Genomic DNA, 11,043 nt, shown 5'->3' with positions numbered 1-11,043 from the left:
GTCTGCGTATGTGTATGTGTTGTATGCGTATGTGTTGTGTCTGTGTGTGTGTCTGCGTATGTGCGTGTGTGTGGTGTGGGTGTGTCTGTGTGTGTTGCGTGTGTGTATGTGTTGTATGCTTATGTGGGGGGGGGGGGGGTGTGCGTGTGTGTGTGTGTTGTGTGTGTGTGTCTGCGTATGTGTATGTGTTGTATGCGTATGTGTTGTGTCTGTGTCTGTGTCTGCGTATGTGTGTGTGTTTGTTGTGTGTGTGTGTCTGTGTGTGTCTGCGTATGTGTATGTGTTGTATGCATATGTGGTGTGTGTGTGTGTGTGTGTGTGTGTGTGTGTGTGTGTGTGTGTCTGTATGTCTGTATTGAGTTCGTTTGTGCCCAGGGAACTCAGAAGCTGGCATCAAATTCCCTGAAGCTGAAGTTACAGGATACAAGGTTGGATGCTGGGAATCAAACCTGGGTCCCCCAGAAGAGCAGCGCGAGCTCTTAACCATTGAGCCATCACTGCAGCTCAGGTTTCTTCAAGTGGAAATTGACTGAGGCAGGGATTCCCACAGGGGTGGCAAGTGGAGGAAGGAGGTGAGGAGTGAGGAAGGCAAGGGTACACACAGCCCTGCGACATGGCCTGCATGGTGAGTAGACGTCTCCCAGCCGGGATTGTCACGAAGGAAGCAAGCCATGGGAGGCGGGCTACAGGCGTCTCTACTCACTGTGATCCAAGTCAAGCCCTCACTGCTAATTGCTACACATTTTGCTAAAGGTAGTAAATAGGAATAATTCCTGTGTCCTTAGAGACCCGGGCGCCATTCAGTATTCATGGCAAATATATCACCGAGCTTCATAAGAGAATCATTTTAAAACAAAGCTTGGTCAGCTGTTTAATAATTTACTGATAGTGACAGCAGGGAGAATATCTAATAACCAGCGAGATTGGCTTTCAAATAGGAAATAAATTCCCGTGTGAAGAGGTGGAGGAGGGAAGTGACGGGGGTGGGGCGGGGCACATGATTAGCTGTGAGGAAATATTTAACGTTTCTCAATTGCCGATTGCGTTAGGAATCCTATCAGGATACAGGCACACAACTCGGAAGAGGTTGCACAGTTTCATGCATTTCATTTAAAGACATTGATGGGAGCACTGAGGGTCTTCTCACAGAAAACGAGAAGTAGACAGATGGATCGGTCTATCTCAAATCCAGGCTCCAGAAGGAGAGACTTTGACTTTACCAGGTCCTGGGGTAGCATTGACCCTTGTCAATTTGAGAATTGTTTTTTTTTTTTTTTTTTTTTTAGTACTGGGTGCTTCCTGTGATCATGAGTCCATCCCAGTGGTCTGTGAGGCAGGTGAGTATTGCTAAAATTCTTTCCCCAGGGCTGAGGCAAATAACATCCACCTTCTTCTCCTAAAGTCTCGACAAGAGCTCAGGGCCTGATTCCCCCAAATAGCACCCCATGGGAAACAAGTTTATTGGGCTCCTGTATAGAACATAGGTAAGGGGTTCTGCACAGGAATGTTGGTGATCCCAAAGCAGATAGATTAGAAAGTTTAAACCCTTGGATCCTCAATTCTGCATAGATAGAGCCCCTTTCCCCAGGTCTCTAGCCTGCTTTGAGGCCACTTGTACTTAAGGCTCAATTGCATACAAACGTTTGGGAGGGGCTGGAAGCTCCAGCGAGAGTCCAGTAACTCTGCCCTCTCCTCCTTCAGTGAGAGAAGTGCCAGCAGGCCACAGGCCCAGCTGTGAGGATCTCTGCAAACAGGCACTGCTGTTCTTATAAAGACGGTGGTTATTTGGGTCAGAGGACAGTGCTGTGCATCACTGAGGCCTAAGACGGCCAGAAAGCAAGGGTGGAGGAAAAATAAAATCTGTCCAAGCCCAAGCTATGACCGCATATTCTCCTGCACTGGGGAAAAGAGAGCCCACCACTTAGTACAGAGGTTCCGGCTGCTGTCTAAGTTGGGTCCTCTTTGCTTTTGCATATTGCCAGGTTCTATAGAAAATGTCTGTAGAATGAAAAAAGAGGTTGAGATAAATGGACTCTGAGATGCCTTGTGGTCAGACATGCCTGGGCCATGATTGGGAGGTGCAATCCCAGTGACTTGAAGGTACGGGATCTGCTATGAGCAGCAGCCTCTATTTACTGACTATCTTGTGCCTCAGTTTCCTCTCCTGTAATTGCGAATAGGAGGTGAATTATGGAAAGACCACATGGCTGAGGACAAGAACACAGAAACCTCTGACTACCAACTGCTCAGAAATAGAAGCAGAACCAACATGAAGAGCCCGGAGATGACCCATCTTTGGGCTTCAGCGGCAGAGAGTGATTATAGTGTTTTCAGTGAAGGAATATTACACACCCCTGAAAAAGCTCAGTCCTCTACTCAGAGCACAGGGCATCCTGTCTTCAAGCCAGCCCCTGAGCATGCCACTCTGGAGACAGGCATCTCTGTGCCTCTAGGTGGCAGGTTTTTGTGTGTTTTTATATGCCAAGTCTACAACCTCAATTCCTTCGCATCCATTTTGGCCAGCTGCCTTCAGTTATTACCATTTTTTAAGCTTTTTGAATAATGATTTGTCAACAGTTTATGCGAAGGGAGAATGGCTTGACTAAACGTTTGGAGCCTGGCCCGTGATATTAGCCATCTCTGAGCTTGAGAGTTCTCTACTTTTCCCTGAGCCGGATCACGTGGACAGGTGACAGATTCACTGCCAGCATGCTGGGTGAAGTTTATTTCTACATAGCACAATAAAACAGTTCTTAAGAAAACAATTGTTTCCTGGGACATAAGAACTGTATTTATTCTATTGAGTTCACTGTGAAGTCACTGGCTGATTGAAAACCTTTTTGAAAAGAGAGCATCCACGGTGTAGCTAGAAGAAAGGGAGACTGTGTAGAAATCATGTGGCCTTTGTGGGTATGGAGTTTGGGGGTGCATGTTAAATGGAGAAGAGGAGAAAGAGGGTGCAGACCTTGGTTAGCTGACTACATATTTTCACCACATACTACAGGGGTTTAATGGGCATTCTGACTTGTGAGGTAAATTGATGGTACTAGACTGTCTTGGAATGCTTGAAGAAAAATATCCTCCCTGCTCTGGTCAGTCTTGTGGGCTCAGCCATTACAGAGGCTGCCCATGGTACCTAGAGGTGGATAATTACTTAGGTTGGCTGGATGTAGTGTGCCCTTCCCCCTCTCTTGGCAAATTCATCTGTTTAGAAGTAGAGCATGAACCAAATCAGCCAATTAGTGTCTTCATTGGGTCTGTTTATTGGATAGAGTTTGGGAGAGCAGTATATGAAGTCTCACTCTGTGTGTGTGTGTGTGTGTGTGTGTGTGTGTGTGTGTGTTGTGTGTGTGTGCTTGAACACACTTGAACAGATATCATGACACACGAGGGCACATTTGTGTGGAGTCTGTTCTTTACACCTTTCTATGGACCCTTCAGATCAGATTCAGGTCTCTGGGCTTGCAAGGCAAGTGCCCTTACCCACTGAGCCTTTGTGCCAGCCCCTACCCACAGCTCTGCTTTTCTTTCTTTTTTTTTTTCCGGAGCTGGGGACCGAACCCAGGGCCTAGCGCTTGCTAGGCAAAGTGCTCTACCACTGAGCCAAATCCCCAACCCCACAGCTCTGCTTTTCTAAGCAGAACATGAAACTCAGGTCCTTCACCACCAGAGATATCTTTCCAGCTCCGGGAAGTCTCATTTCATCATGAGGGTACCAATCTGTGAAGACTGTATTCACAGAGGTCATTGTCCATTTTCTCCAACTACTCACACAGAGAAGGAGAGCTAAGACACAGAGAGGAAAGGCGAGAAGTAACAGGGTGGTTGGGGAGAATGGAAAGGGAAACTCCACACTGGGAGAATATTCCATACCACAGGAAGGCAGACTACCAAAGGCTCTGAGCCCTTCATCATGGCTGCTTTCTGTAATGTGCTTCTAGCAATATGACCACGGTAAAATCTTTGCTGGGTTGGTGTCCTTTAATGAGAGTTCCCTGGACCCAATCTGACATATAGGACAAACATCCAGGCTTTTCCCTGAAGTCCTGGGTTTGTGACTGAGTTATTACCAAGAGTACTTGTTCCCTAGGATTTGGGACATCTGGAAAATGTTACCCTGGAACTCCTCATTGTGTATACTTGAGACCCTGACTATGGGTCCTTTCTGATGAGTTGGCATTGTTGCACATCTATAAATGGGCATGGATACTCTTGTTTGGGAATAACATCCTAAATGTATTTGATCTTGGCTGGTAGACTTGGCTGTGGTCATAAGCAACATTTATCGAGTGTTAGTAAAGGCTTTGGGGCCTGGTGTCAGAGACTTGGGCGTCTGAGAGATACACACTGGCACTCTCACATACTGTAGAAATGGGAGAGCTACAAATGAAATGAAGGGACATTCAGACAGCCTAGCCCACAGACAATGTCCCAAATTGATCCTCGAAGGGGTTGGATGCCCAGATAAGGAATTTGACTCTGGCATACAGAAAGAGTGGGCTGCACAGGCAAAGGCCCAGAGGGAGGTGATGGGAGTCTGTCTTGTACAGCTTGGAGTAAAGGACATATTTGAACGAGGTATAGAGCAAATAAAACTGGGGCACGGACAAGTGTTAGTAAAAGCCTTCAGTACATCCTGGACCGTTGAACACATACTCTTAAGTCTCTGAGCATTTGCCTAGGCTATTCCAGTACCCCAATGCCCCTCCTTCTCTAGTTGATCAAGACTTCCCTGGGGAGAGGCTGTTAGGGAGGGGAGGGCTAAGACAGGCTGCCCAGCCACTGGAGGATCCAGTTGGCTGTTGTTAGGGTTGTGGACTTCATGCTGTAGGCAGCAGGGCAGTAGTGTGGGTTCTAAGCTGATGAGTGACCACTTGTGGAGTGTCTTCTAAACGTCCATCATGGTTGTGAGAAGGGTTGGGCAGGATCCAAACAGACGCAACCAGGAGCTAAAGGTGGAGTTCAGCGTACAGACAGGAGTAACAGGGTCAGGTTTTATTGTAATGAGTTCTATCCTTACCTGGAACCTTCTAGAATTCGGATTTGTAGTCAGGGGAGTTGTAGAATCCTGAGAAACTTTAGGACTCTAAAAAGCTATGTAGCCAGGTGTTGGTGGAGCGTACCTTTAATCCCAGCACTCAGGCAGCAGAGGTAGACAGATCTCTGAGTTCAAGGGCATCCTGGTCTACAGAGTGAGTTCCAGGATAGCCAGGGCTATCTCAAACAAAACAAAACAAAACAAAAAACAAAAAACAAAACAAAACAAGACAAAAAACAAAAACAAACAAACACCCCCCACCACACTCAATCAATAAATACTTGCATATCCAACTCTGGGGCACACCAGGCTACCACGTGAACTATGGCTTTTTCTCCCTAATTTTATCAGGAAAGCCACATGGTTGGAAGCAAGACCCAGACATGACCCTGTCCCCAGTGAGCTGTGTGGTCTCTCAGCCTGAGCTGAGGCTGAGGCCCCTGCTGGTGGGGACATCCCCCATTGTCCAGCAGTGTCCAGGGGAATGAGCGCCAAGCCTCGGTGGCTCATCCTTCTGTTTCCTTTTTAATTAAGAGAAGCAGCTGCTTCATAGACTCCCCTTGGGCGAGTTGCAGAGATGCAGTCCGAGCTGTAAATTCAGGATGCCCAGGTCTACTCGCCAATGGTCTGGACCGCGTACCCATGCTTTGGCTCGAAGAGAAGGCAGCTGGCTCTTCGTGCTACGCTGCCATCCAGGTGTCTGGGAGAGCTGGCCTAGGAGTCAAGTTTGGGGTAGGAGAGTGAATCTCGGACTCTGGAGAAGGGAGAGAACGATCTCTTGAGTGGACCAGACCCTGTGCTAGGTGTGTTCACATTCATTACCTTCTTAACTCTCACATCAGCTCAGTGAGGTGGGGATAATCACTTCAATTTCACAGATGGGGAAACAGATTTGGAGAGGGAAAGTACCTGGCTTGTGGTGGCTGGGATAGTGAATGGAGGGTGAGGAAGGGCAGGTGCTGAGACCTCCTGGGGAGGGTGTCATTCAAACGCACCGAGGAGCCAGGCAGGGCAGGCCTGGGGTGTATGGAATTGGAGTGCTTACCTGGAACCTATCCAACCTCTCAAAGAAGTCCGAGTGTTTTAAGTCCAGGCTGCCTGTTCACAGGAGGAAGAACCCTAGGCAGGCAGGAGGGGATCATCCTGCAGCAGGGCTGGTTGGGCATAGGGGAAATCTTTCTCGTCACAGGGGCCTCCAGCTAAAAATGGATTTCTTTGTAAAGGCCTTTCTCTTAGACAGCAAGATGATTGGCTGATCCCTGCCTCTCCAGAACCAAGTGGCTGGGTCAGAAGGTCACACTTGAAGCACAGCCGTGAGTTCTAAGCTACGGTTGGGTTATTTATATTCGGTCTTGACAGACAGCATCAATGCATATTAATATCCCTACCATCAAAACATGACTCGAGCCAGAACTCCTGGCTCTGGGTATGTACTGTGTGCACGGCGACTCTGCTAATAGAAAGGTTAACTTGTATTTCTGAATTATTGATGGTTGCTTGTTACTAATTTTTTTTCCCCTCAGAAAGGAGGAAATTATTAATGAAGAGATCATTGCCAATGCGTCTGACATCTATTAATGGTTTCATCTTGCAACCAGACTAAAAGAGACAGCTGGTCCATGAATTTATGTGTGGAGGCAGCTTCAAACACGCTGACAGCTCCTGGGTGGGGGGGACCCCGCAGGCGGTGGGGCCTGGGCATCCACGAAGGCATCTCTTGGTTGGCACGGCTCTGTGTGAGGGCTGTCAGAGGTTTCACTACGGGAAGTTCAAGCAGCGTATGGCCTCTCTTCTGACGTTGTTTCAAGCTCTTCCATTCCCCATGAAAGCCCGTGAGCATCCTGGTTTATGAAATTATGAATTATAAGTTCTTGGCACTTCCTGCAGGAGTGTGCTATAACGTGGGTTCCCAACCTGAGCTTGTATGGGAATCACCTGGCAGGAGGGGGAGGGAGGGAGGGAGGGAGGGAGGGAGGGAGAGAGAGAGAGGGAGAGAGAGAGAGAGAGAGAGAGAGAGAGAGAGAGAGAGAGAGAGAGAGAGAGAGAGAGAGTGAGTTTCTCCTTGATATCCCATTTGCGAGAGAGTTTTAGGTCAGTGGTTGTCAGACTGTCCTGTGAGACTTTTACCTAAAAGAAGGCACACTTTGTCCATGAAGCTAAAAGACATGGCGTGGCTGCCCATGCAAATTAGGAGCAGCCAAAGGTAATGCACCAAACAAATGAATCTGTGTGCTAATAAAACCAAGCAGTGGGCCGGACGTGAGTCATGGCCTATGGTTTGGCCACCTCTGCTCCATAACATTGTCAACAGATGTTTATATGAAAAGTATCCGTATGAAGTGTGTCAAGAAGTATGTATGGCTGCGACACAGTAAAACTGTATAATATAGACAGTGGGCCGGATTTTGGGGAGGCATGGCAACCTTGGGCATAAGCAGGCTTAGTAGACTTTTCTATAGCTGTGGCCTTTGGCTGCTACTCACCATCGGCGGCCTCTGAGCACTTGAAATATTGTTAGAAACAGACTGAAATCATGAATAAGCTATGTAGCAAGTGTCCACTTGTGTCCCAGAAAGAAGAGTGAGGCTACCCACAGCTTGTGAGGAAACACTTAGCATCTCTTCACACAGGCCTTTGTTTTCCCTGAGTCTCCTTTTCCTCATACATAAGAGGCGGGTATGTCAAGGGCCACACTGCTGGCTTTTCTACACACGTAAAATTGGCTGGAAAACACTGGGATAGGAGTCTGGAGATGAGCCCCGTGTCTGTGTGCTTTACCCATGATTCCTCCCGGAGGGAGGGCATAGGTCACACCTGTTGCTCAGGCTGCAGCCTTGGCCTCTTGGACCCATGCTCACTGTGAGTGCACAGCTAGTGTCGCCAGGGTTACACCAGGTTTTCCTCTTCATTGAAAACTGCCCAGATAGAGAGACCTGAAGTGACAACATCCGAATACTCCCGTGTTGATCCCTTCTGGGGTTGGAAGGGAAGTCACTAATGCAGATTGGAAAACTAAGGCTTCTAAAGGTTTGCCAAGCACCCCACAGGGTAAACGGAACAATGCTCCAGAGGATTAGAGAAAGGTCTGCTGGTTGAGTAGCACTGGGGGAGGATGTTGGGTGGAGTAGCCACTCCCTCTAGCTATCATAGTATACCCATGGCTCTACCTTCCTTTAGCGCTGGTGCAGATCCTACCTTGAACTAGCAGCCAAGTTGAAGGCACACTCACACTGGGCAGGCAGACAGAGTCAAATGGCTGTTTCTCCTCTCTAACCAGATACTCCCCACCTCTCTGGGCTGCTAATGCAGGAAGTAGGGAACTGACCCTGGAGCTCTCTGGACCCTGGCCCTCTGAAAAAGCAGGTTCTAGCTGGTTCTGAGGCGAGAGACTTAAGGCAGTACTGATCTTGCGTGACCCGCCCTCCTCCTTTCTTAAAGCTCCTTTGCCCTCAGCCCTGGGTGAAATGTAAGGATGCATTGTGGGAACTGTCTTCTAGGACCGACAAATGGAGAGATAGCATCTCCTAGGTGATGTGGATAGGGGCCCTTGACAACAGATTTGCTGACCAAATGTCTCAAAGAGAAACTTAATTGAGTTGACCAGGGGAAGTGATGGGACATGGTCCTTCCAGGCAGAGGGAATGGCCTGGCGCAGTGTGGCAATGTGGCCAGGTGCCAAAGCTTCCCAGTCAGTAGGTGGAGCACAGAGCCTGAGAACTACAGCTCTGGGACAAAACCCAAGAGGGCCCAGGTTTGGGACCGTGCACCTGGGCAAGCAGACCTGGCCGGGTGATCAGGTCATATTCTGCTAGTCGGTCACCAAGAAACTGGATTATTTTCCTTGGGGCCATGTGATCCCCATTCAGATTTTGGAATTTTGGCTGCAGTAGTACAACATTCCGTAGCATGGACTCAGGAGCTGAGGGATGGCACGTGGGCAGAAGATGTCCTGCTATTTTATACTTAGAATGCCCGAGAGAGGGAATGGATTGGTAGGAGCTCAAGGGAACTCTGAGAAGTTACAAGCAGGAGGTCAAACTCCTTAGTAGCTTAGAGATTCCTACTTCTCTCCTGGGTCAGACCCCCCCCTCCCACCCCGGCCCCTATGCTCCCATCAGCCACGACAATCACAGCTGTGGGCTGGAGTCCGGTTTCCTTTCAGAGGCTGCATTCTAACCCACTTACTTAGGGCTGGGCCTGGATAAAGGTAGGGTGGATCAAACAGTTGGTAGTTTAGCTCTGAGCTGAAGGGATCTTCTATTCCTATTCTCCCCTCCCTCCGGGGGAAGAGGCAATCATCCTGTGTCACCAGAGAACAGCCAAGGCTATGACACCCAGTCAAGTGCACTGTCAATATTAGTAAAAATTTTAGGACCTCCAAGGTAGCTTCCAAAAGGTCTGACTCCTAGGTTCCTCACACAGACCACAAACCCTATTTCCTGGAGCGAGGGCTAAACAACAGAATTTTTTTTTGTGGGGGTCCTCTTCCCTGGGAGAATGCTTTGACAGGGAAGTGTGGGAGGCGCTTGGTCATGCAATGGGCTGGCCCCTGTGTTTATCTTGGGGAAAGCGGAGGCTGTGGAGGTGGTAGTAGGTAGTTCGGAGCCAGGTTCAGAGCATTAGCCTGGAATTACAAGTGTGGGCTGGGAGAACTAAATGGGCTTGTGTTCAATAAAAATGTCCACCTCGGCAGACCTGGGGTACCCGTGAGTCTCCGTGTACGTTCTCTGCCAAAGCGACTCCTACCCAGAGCCCTTGGCGCCCCACTTTTGGAGACTCTGGCTGTGTTTGACTTCCATATGATTCCTAATGGTCTGTCCGTCCGATTCAGTCCTTTGGGACTCCAACAAGGGAGTGGAGTGGGAGAGGGGAACACGTTAAAGCGAAGGCGGGCTCTGGGCAGGTTGCAAAGTGTTTACAAAGTAGGAATCCCTCAGCACCTTTGGGTGCCCGTATCCGTGGTCTTTATGTACAAGGCTCACATCCCTCCCCTGGTGGCTGTCTCTTGCATGAGATCCCCGAGCCCAGGCCTGTGGGCTGTGACAGGCACTGCCCAGTGATCTATGTCTTTAGGCCTTCAGCCCCAACCGGGTCTTTGTTCAGACAAGGAAGAAAAAGGGAAAAGCTTTATGACTCTATCTCTTAAGAAAGGGAGAGCAAGGGAGGCAGCTAGAGAAGGGGGAGGGATCCCCGCACCTGTGTGTGTAGGGCGGGGTTAGGGACAAGAGAAAGAGATGTGTTGTGGTGATGAAGGTGGGGTGTGCTGGACCGGTGACTAGATGATGGGGGATGAGGAAAGAGAGGGAGGGAAAGGGAGAATAAGAATATATGAGAGAATTTTAGGGTGCGCAGGAGGCCCCTCAAGGCTGTCCCTAGCTTTGCGAAGAAGCACCCCCCCCACCTCAATTCACAGCCCAGCAGCATCCAGAGTTGATCGGGCCTCTCCCTCTCCCTCCTCCCCGCACTGCCCTCCAGTCACCTGTTCTCCCCTCCTTACTTCAAAGGCTGTTTCAGGTTTCTCTCCTCCCCCCCATCGCCTCGTACCTGCGCCCCCGCAGGGTAGCCTGAAGACGATGCTCAGCTGGGTGGTGTGGCGCGGGGCGAAGAGGCGAATACCCCGCAGATCCTGTGGGTGCCAGAGCGATGTGTGTACGCGTTTGAGTGTGCGAACGGCCCCGAGCCGGCCAGCCTGGGAGAGGGTGCGTGGGGGAGCCCGCGAGTGGCAGCCGCGGGCGTGTGCCAGGCGCGGGCGGGCGTGCGCGCGAGGGTGTGTGTGCGTGGCCGAGGCGGAGCGCCCGGGCGGGCGGCGGCGACGGCGGCGGCGTTAGGACTCTGGGGACACCGCCCCCCAGCCCCCGCGTCCCGCCCCCGCCCAGCCTCGCGCCTCAGTTCGCGCCGCGCCTGGGCTCGGAGCGCAGCTGCGCCGGCTCCCGCAGCCGGAGAGGAGCCAGCTCCGGGAGCCCAGCGGCGCGCACTGCCTGCAGCCGCGCTGGCGATGCGGGGCC

General features: G+C 50.3%; 1 long non-coding RNA gene across 1 annotated transcript; it reads right to left on the bottom strand.

The window, feature by feature from the left end:
- Positions 1-5,550: 5,550 nt before the first annotated feature.
- Positions 5,551-10,790, bottom strand: LOC116902255. Its single transcript, XR_004388059.1, has 2 exons — positions 10,583-10,790; positions 5,551-5,752 (listed from the first exon to the last, which is right to left on the bottom strand). It is a non-coding gene; the product is annotated as an uncharacterized LOC116902255 (long non-coding RNA).
- Positions 10,791-11,043: the final 253 nt, after the last annotated feature.

The sequence above is a fragment of the Rattus rattus genome, chromosome 5 (genome assembly GCF_011064425.1).
Source record: "Rattus rattus isolate New Zealand chromosome 5, Rrattus_CSIRO_v1, whole genome shotgun sequence".
Lineage (NCBI taxonomy): Eukaryota > Metazoa > Chordata > Mammalia > Rodentia > Muridae > Rattus > Rattus rattus.
Note: the sequence above shows the minus strand (reverse complement) of the source record. Positions and strands in the feature narration are given on the sequence as shown.